The sequence below is a fragment of the Simochromis diagramma genome, unplaced genomic scaffold, assembly GCF_900408965.1.
Source record: "Simochromis diagramma unplaced genomic scaffold, fSimDia1.1 OVJJ01000296.1, whole genome shotgun sequence".
Lineage (NCBI taxonomy): Eukaryota > Metazoa > Chordata > Actinopteri > Cichliformes > Cichlidae > Simochromis > Simochromis diagramma.
In genome coordinates this window covers 28138-37485 of record NW_024387004.1, presented here as the reverse complement: position 1 = coordinate 37485, position 9348 = coordinate 28138, and positions in this window count along the sequence as shown.

The following is a 9348-nucleotide window of genomic DNA, read 5'->3' as shown; positions in this document are numbered from 1 at the left end:
GTTAATGTGATCATAGATCATTAATCTCACTGAGCGCTGTGAGGAGGTGATTGTTTCACCTGATGAAGCTGCTGTAAGAATCATTTCTAAACGCTGACGTTTCGTTCCAGCAAACCTGCAACAGTGACATGTCCATATGTCCCATCTCACTGTTACTTGTTACCATTCCTGGCGCCTCTGCTGGACATTAGAGGAACTCCAGGTTTTGACTTCATTTTGTTTTAGTTCTGGACGTTGTGCTGAAGTCTTTCTCTGGTTAAATCTGTGATTTAAAAACACTTATTAAAATGAACCTACAGCTCAACTGTTAAAGCAGAACTGAACCCAACTGACTAATTACCGAGAGCCTCACAAAGGCAACAATATGTCTAATTTTGTACATTCGCACAATTTCTAAACCAGCCGACGTCGTCACTGCTTCACTCAGCAGTGCACGGAGGACGGCTGACTGTGGTGTGACTCACGGACTGTGACCGTCTGCGCTTCATTCATCCTGATTCTTTCAGTGTTGTGTAGTTTTTGTGGTTGTGTATTTATGTGCAAGTATTTTCACAGTTAGCTCCTTCCAGCTCACAGCATCCTAGATTGATTGTTTTGTAGTATTTTTAATTGATTCAAATAAGTATGGATACAGTATAAAAACAGCCTCAATCATGTTTATTTTACAGCATTAAGTAGAAGAGAGAACTTTCCCCCAGTGCAGATTTTGTGACTAAACTCAGAGCACAAAGAGAAAGGCTGTCATGAATAATAAAGGAACTGAGCGAGTATGTGCTCATCACCGAGGTTATTAAACTTGCACTTTATATTAAAGACGCTTCATTCAAGTTCAACTCACCTGAAGCCCAGCATTAAAGAGGATATTTCATTTTCCACTCCCCCGCCCTCCATCTCTCTTTCACCTCCACGTCTTTCTCCTCATCGTTCTTTATCTCCCGTCTGTCCCCTCTGTGTCAAGCGCACCGTATTATCTGATCTCTCTCCACTCCAGTGTTGATGCAGTAAAGGCAGAAAATAAAACCCATAAAACCTTTATGGATGAGGTGCCCCCGCCCCCCCGGTAGCTACAGCAGGCCCCTTTATTCCACTGTGGGGTTTCCTGAAAGGGACTTTGGCACCAGTGCTGCTGTGATGGGGAAGCCTGCCTGTAAAGATGAGATATCCTATTCTGGGAGAAATGATATGCTGAGTGAGGTATTAGCGAGAAGTGACTCAAAGCTTTTTTTGCCACTCATTTATGTTAGTTTTTCATCATCATTCGAGTTGTCAGTTTATATTGAGATAATATGAATAAACCCAGTTTCATCATCCAGACCACCAGCTGTGTCTGAGTTCTTCACTTTACGATCTCTTGCAGTTTCATTTTTTGGCTCGCTGGTTTGGTTTCACAAAAACAAAAAGAAAGTACTTAGAGGTGGATTCAAATGTTAAGCGTTTGAATATGTCGAGTGCATGTTGAAGAAGGATGCTGAGACTAAGTGATGCTGAGGGCAGCTTTCCAAAGAATAACGGCGAAAACAACAAAGCAGATTTTTCACATAAATTATTCTGAATGTTAGTTTTCAGGCTGACTGAAGGGAAACTCAGAAGCTGTTTGCTTGAAGCGTTTTTACTGCCCTTATTGTTTTCACCCACATACGAGGTCACGTTACAGCAGCCCGACAACAGAGCTCGAAACTCAGAGACCTTACCTGATTCAGTCTGGACTGGACCACCACCCCGAGCCTGGTTCTGTTGAAAAGGGCGTTTTTCCTTCCCACTGTCACCAAGTGCTTGCTGAAAGAGGGTCATTGTTGGTGACTGTTGGGGTTTTCACTGTGTTATTGTAGGACAGGGGTCTCCAACGCCAGTGCTGACACTGTCGTCTCATTGGACGACTTTAGTGTTCAAGTAGTACAAAAAACACAACACAAACAAAACATCCACAAAGATTTCTGAAAATGTTTTTTTTTTATTTGAAATATTAAATAAACCAAACTGCAGACATGAAGGTCCACATTAGTGTGTGACCCTCTCACTGAGCTAACACAGCCGATCCCTCAGCATGTCCGTGCTCTCTGCTCATGTTGCCTTCATATTAAATCATTTTTGGCTTTTTAAAGAACTTGTTTTATCATTGCACTCAACAACAAACAAACAAAATAACTTCACGGGACAAATTGCGTTTTATATCTTCATGTCAATATACAATACAATATGCAGGGAGGGGTGATGTGGGCCGCGAGTTTGAGACTTTTGTTGTAGGATCTTTACATTACAATATAAAACGCTTTGATGTGAACGCTGTTGTGATTTCGTGCTTTATCAATCAAATTGAATTGAATAGTTTTCAGTGTATCTGCTGTTGCTGCTGGATCTGTTCCAGTGTGTCATTCTGCACCTTGATTTTCATACTCAGGAAGTCACAGGGAGGCAAACGTGGCAAACAGCAGCTGAACATTGTGTTGGTTCTGTGCTCACTCTGAGACAAACCAAAGTTCATGTTGTCTCTTCACCCTGGTCTCCATCAGATGTCTTTCCCAGGCACACATTCCCAGTTTGCCTCCCATGACCGTTTGGAAAAAGATAAACGCTCCTCTGGTTGTGCTTCATATGTGATGTGCTGCCTTCAGGCTAACTGTGGACTCTTCGGTCATAGCCAGCGACCCAGTGATGATGCTCCACATGACATCCAGGTCTGTTTAAATCAGACGGTGCACAGGTTGCACATGGTCAAATCCCAGTGATCAATGAGAGAGAGAGATGTAAAACTATCAGCAGTGCTGAAACCAGCTCAGGACTGCCCGAGGAGTTGACCTCCAGTTTCAAATATAAGTTTCTTAATGGCTCATACGAACATTTTTACATCTGGAGAAACTCAGCAGCTCATTTTTAGTTTTCTGTCTGAATGAATGTAAGTAACAAAAAGGCATTTTTGGACAGTACAAAAGTTCACCTGCATATTTGTTCCTGCTTGTCGTCCTAACACAGGCTGCATCTGTCAGGAAGCGCTGCGTGCAGGCAGGGGGTGAGGACTCAAACACAGGCTTCACAGAGGCAAAAATGGGAACTCAAAAACACTGCTTTATTGCAGGCTCGGAAATAATACAAACCATGTCAAAACTGGGAGAATTCTAAGTGTACAGGGAGACACTGGGAACACTGGGAACGAGGGACAACGCGACACTGACTCAGAGAAACGAGGGGAATGAGACACAGGAGGGGAGCACAGCTGGGAGAAATCAGACATAACAAATTCAATACATTCACGTAGGACACAGACCTTCAAAATAAAACAGGAAATGTAACACAGATGCGGACTGACTAGGGGAAACAGAGCAACAAAGAAACACAGAGATCAACATAAAGGAGGTGCAGAGGGCAGCTACTAAATCCTCAGAAAACTAAACAGAATACAAGAGACCCAAACTAAGATACTAGACTATAGAATAAACTGAGGCAACAAAGACAACCCTGAGACACAAGAAACTCAAAACACTGGGTCAGGAGATCCAGGAGATCTACAAACTGTTCAAGGGAAACTCTCAGTTCAAATAAATAAGAATTCGATTTTACATTAAAACCAATAAACCAGTAATAAACACATGAGTGGTCGGTTCTCAGTCCCAGATGAGGAACGGGTGTCGGAGAGGAAAGCACGGATCTATTCAGCCTTAAATAAATCAGCTGTGAGTGGAACGTGGATCCTCTGCAGCTTCTCAGCTAATTTCACACCTTTACGCTCAGTATGCCGACTAGGTTCGTTTTTTCTGTGTTCCTTTAACTCTGTCGTGATCCCGCTCTGTGGACCAGCCCTGTCTACTAGAAATGACATTTATATCGTACCATTAAAAAATGCCTGCGTGGATTATATTCAGAGGCTCTTTACTCGCATTATTTCGTGACGTCATGTCTCCAGACCCAGAGACACGATTAGTGTGGATACAAAGTTTTACACTTCTTACTTTCGTTACCCCGTCTCTGATCAGATTTTTCTGTGTTGAACCAGAGAAGAAAAACTGTACAAAGTAAACTCACGAGTGCTTCCAGTTATAAATGCAACTAACCAAGAGAAGGAGGTCGCATTCCTGAACTTCAGTGCAGCATCTGATTTAATAAACTATGATTTGTTAATTGCTAAACTAAACTGTTACTTGGTCTCAACAGCTTTGCTGCTTTGGATAAAAGCTGAGTTTGTTACACTGACAGATGTTCCACAGATGTCGGTGTCTGTCCTCTGCTGACAGTCACTGTGTGTCTTCAACTAGACTCCAGCTGTAATGTACCACGTTTTACTCAGCTAATAAAAGCTAACCGAATAATGTCTTGAGACACGAAGTGAATGCTGCCCGTAATTGGGTCAGTGGCAATAATATGATTTTGAATATATCGATATCTATGACGAATGGGAGTAGAGCACAGTTAGATAACAGCCCTCAAATGCACGTGTAGGAGCTTAAAACTGAACCAAGTCAGTCAGATCAAATTACTGAGAATTACAGTGAACATCAATCTGTTATGGTCTGAGCAATTTGGAAGCATCATTATGATAATGGTGAAAGATATAGCTGTTGGTAGAAAATGATTTGTGTTACTCTTATTAGCAAAGAGCCGCTCTAAGGGCAGTTTTCTGTCTGTGGCGCTTGTTCACTTTGCTCATGTATGAAAACACTGACATGTATGTTTAGCATTTTTTCTTTATTCTTCATTATGTCACTGTAAAAAGTGAGGTGGCAAAAACAGCTGTTCATAAACAAAAAGTAAATGAAAACAAATCCATTACCGATGAATGGCTGCAGAACTAAAGCACTTTTGAATCTGTTGATGATTCTTTTTCGATACAGCCCCTATTATGTAGTCTGCTTCTGCTGTGAATAGAAAATACCTTAAAAGGCTTAAGTGCAGAACAAGGTCACCACATTAGTTTTAGTGTGCAGCACAGTGTCACGTCCTGGGTCTTTGACCCAATTTTTCAGTTTTCTTTTGGACTTGTTGTCTTTTATGTTATTGAATGTAGAAGTTAATTATGTTCTGTTTCCTGAGTATGTTACTTTCCAGTGCCTCTGAGTTTGTATTTCTGGTTCTTGATTTCTTGTCTGTTCATGTCTATATATCCCCAGTCTCAATGTAGAGCCCACGTGTCTTAGTCAGTCTCATTGTCTGCTACTTCCTGTTTTATTTTGATCGTCACCTGTCTTGTGTGTATCCAGTCTTTAAATCTGACGTTTCCGTTTCCAAACTCCCTTTCAGGTCCCAAAGTCAAACGAACACTGCGGCATCACTCAGTTAAAAACTGTCTAAAGTCTTTAAACTTTAATAAAATGATCAGCGTTGCTGCTTTACCAGGTGTAACAATCAAGTTTAACATCCAGGCATCCATGAAAACAGGATTTATGATGTTTAACAGAGTTAGAAGTTAGTAGGAAGTTAGCTCGCTAGTTAGCTAAACATGATATAGCATGTTCTGACTGAGAGATTTCTGAAACATTAAAACGTACAGCTCTGCTGTCACTTCCAACATAAATGAAGACAGAAAACTAAACAGCAGTGATGTTTGTAGGGTTACTGAAGTTGGGCTAGCTGGTATATAATGATGTGCTACGTGACCGCTAGCGACACAGCTATGTTAGCATAACATTAGCACAGTGAAGCTGGAGGACGAACGCTAACTTTTTTCCACTCGATAAAAGTTAACGTGAGGGTTCCTGATGGTTAGGGACAAATGCAATCGCATGGCAGGATGCTGTAAACAGGACCAAACTTCAGTCAGGAGAACAACTGAGATAATCCATCCACAATACGAGGTTAGTCATAAATATACTGCTGCAGGGGCTGTAGTTACATCTTAAGGGTTTAAACACTGAGCTTTAAAATGAACAGTGGTAATAAAAACCGATGGAGGCTGACAGTGATCACTGACTATTTTAGGAGCTTGTTGAGATTAAATAGAACAAGATACAAAACATTAAAACATGTTAAAAACACAACAGCCTTAATAAATACAGAGTAGTTTGGACCCAGCAGCAGGGTTCATACGTCATCACTTAAAGACCGGATTATGTTCAGTTTTCTTCCCCTGCTTCGTCAGTCTGATTCCATTTAGCTGTGTTTCCCCGGTGTGTCCACACTGCCCTAATCTCCAGTATATATATCATCTCCCTCAATCCTCTGTCGTCTCGTCCACTCGAGCTGTGTGTTCCTGCATTTCGGTGTCACAGCAGGCAAGTTGTTTTCTTAGTTTTTCCTTTTTCTGTATTTTTGATTTTACACGCTACAGCAGTGACGCTGCCTCTCGGAGTTCACCTCTTATCCTCTGAGTCCTGCAGCTGGGTCCTGCTCTGCCTGCCGCACAGCTGTACTTCCCTCTGTTTAGTTTTTCACTGCACTCTGTGCAGGCCTGAACATTATCAAATCAGTTTCTTGGTTTATTTTGTGCTTTAATGTTTATTAAATGTTTAACTGTGGGGAAAATGAAGTAGAAGTTAATGAGAATCTGAACAAACCTTTAAAGAAATCTAATAACACTGCAGTCTGAGTGAGTGTATGAGCATGTTCTACTGTATGGTGAGCTTTTTTAAAAACAAATTAAATGCACTGTCAGTGACATATGTTAATTAACCTTTCCTCATTATATTAATTGGAAGATCCAGTCAGCATTCATTTCTTTCAAAACATATTTGCTCTGGGAAATTAGTTCTATATAAAGATAATTATTAGAAGACATGGTTGTCAGGAGATGGTGACATACAGACATGTGATGTACAATACCATGTCTCAGGCATTCGATGTAGAAGGAAAGGAAAGTAGATAAAACAAGAAAGCAGTGCGAGGGGTGGAACGAAAGAGGCAGAGAGGAGGGTGAGATAAAGGACAAGAAGAAGAAAACTCTGGAGGCAACAGAATAAAGAGGCAAATGGAAACAGGGCGACTAAATAAAGAGAGCGAATGATTTAACATGACCAGAGGAGATAAATATGGAAAAGTGAAATACATTAAGAGACAAAAATGGCAGTAAAGGTAAAATTAAAAAGTATAAAAGGTCAGAGGAACAACAAAAAGTAAGCTGTGGTAGAGGAACATTTACAGCATGACGTTATTGTAATTACTGATGTGGATGTCACCTTTTACATATAGACGACTCGAGCCAGTGACCCACCAGGTCCCTCCAAACAATCATGAGGATTTCAGCAGTTTAACAGGACCACACTGAAGCACAGCATCTCCTTCATCCTGCTGCAGTCCACCTGCACATCTTCACCTGCAAACAGAGCTTTAAAACCAGAACCTCGGTGACCTCGCAGTTCATCCGGCTCACGATCCATCACAGCAACGCACAGTTTTCCTGTCACTGTCTGGCTACATATATAATAATAAGAACTAAAGTCCTTTACGAAGTGAACAATCGCATGCAGAGAGAGCAGAAATTAGACTGCGTGGCCATTAAAGACAGTATAAGAAGGCATCAGCGTGTCGCAGATTGATCATACTGCTAATGTTAGCATAATGGTTAAAGGCCCAGAGCACACCGTTCTAAAATGGGAACCAACCAACAGGATGACCAGTAAGTCACCATCTAACAGGATACAGCTGGTGTGCAACGTGTGGGAATATTTCATGTAAACCTTTCTTCATCATTTGTAGTAAATATACGTCAGAATCTGACGTTAATAACATGGAAAAAATATCAAAGATGGAACGAGGAGCTTTGCAGTTAGAGCCCCAGTTACTGTCCTAACCAAACACCCAGGCGCACGATGGGGTAATACATCCTTGATGCACTTCTGAGCAAGGCCATTTAATGCTTTCAAAGTGATGAGCAAAATTTTAAAATCAATAAGGAATTTAACAGGGCAGCCTGTAGCAGAGTAATATGTTCATATTTCTTGGTGCCGGTTAAAATCTGGGCAGCAGCGCTCTGAGTCAGCCGGAGTCGCTGAAGTGAGGTCTGACTGATGCAGCTACGAACGGCGCTGCAGCAGCCACGGTGCGTTTTACTACTAGATGCAATGATCCGCAGTCAAAGGTGTTTCTTAGGTGAAATTTCATCTGGACTTGGATCCCTGTTAGTTTTCAGGTGTTTGTTCTGAACACGGCTCCAGACATATTTAAATTTTGACCCAGAAAGAGGACTGCCAATTTATTTCAGTTTGTCCAAAGAAAGCGGCAGGTATACAGTCAGGAGGATTTATTAGCTGGTGATGTTTCCACAGTATCCGCTAATCCCCATGGAAGGTAAACCAAAACTTGAAACTTGTCTAGTCTGAATATTTTTAGCAAATGTCGTGCTAATCCACCGAACGCCCGCTGAGATGTTTAAAAAGTAATGTGATATTTAAATGTGCGGCATATTTCCTATTGTGTTCATTCATAGATTCCACTGCTGCTCACTATAAGTCAATACTGTTAAAGCAGACAGGCAGACCCCCTAAAATGTAAATGTCAAGCTGTCTGAGGGAAATATTGGCTGAGTTGATGGAGAATATCGCTTCTGCAGTGTGTCCACTGGTGCCTGTAAAACATATTTGAATTTGAATTTATTAGAGTGAGAAGTGGAGAATGAGGCAAGATTGAAACAAATAGATTTGTAGATGTTGGCAAAATATTGGACAAATGAGCGATTCAGCCCATGCTGACATTCACAAGAGATGCAGAAATAGAGGTGGGAGCCAAAGATGAGCGAGAGCATAAAAAGACGATGCGAGCTCAATAATTCTTTGATTGTGTGAACCCAGTCGTGCCCTCCAGCTTGTTTTTTTCCTTCTAGCTGGTCATTATATTAGTGCTGTTGTCTTTACATATTTAGCTTCCTGCACCTCTAGCAGGATATGAAAGGAAAAGTACAAACTAGCGATTCATATTCCACAGAGGCTTTGCACAGAGAGGAGCCTTTTTGCACGGGGCTAACATCACCTGGAGGCGTCTGGCGGTGTGTGAAAATTGCAGAGATCTTCAGTGATTTAAATCCTCTGTGAATCTGGCACGGCCGCAACTGGTGAAGGATAAATTCCAGTGCAGATTGCCTGCTGTACTGAAGATTAAGCTCCCTTTACTGTCAGACTCAGTCTGCACAAGGAAAACTCAGTCATTCCAGCTGCAATTTACCTCGAGGAAGTGATTCTTTTCCTCCATCTATTTACTATAAAGGAAAAAAAATGGGGAAGTGCCAGAATCCTGAAGCAAATCTTTGCTTTGCTGCACTTTTTTTAATAGTTTGAATGAAATCAAGATGCTCACGATCTGGGCCGATCTACGGGACTCTACGCTTTGAACGCCACGCGAGCGGAAACATGTCCTACTTTTTCTTCCCATAAGTCGCTGATATGTCAGATTTACAAAGGCCTGAAAAGCAAATGTGTTCACGTTACAGAA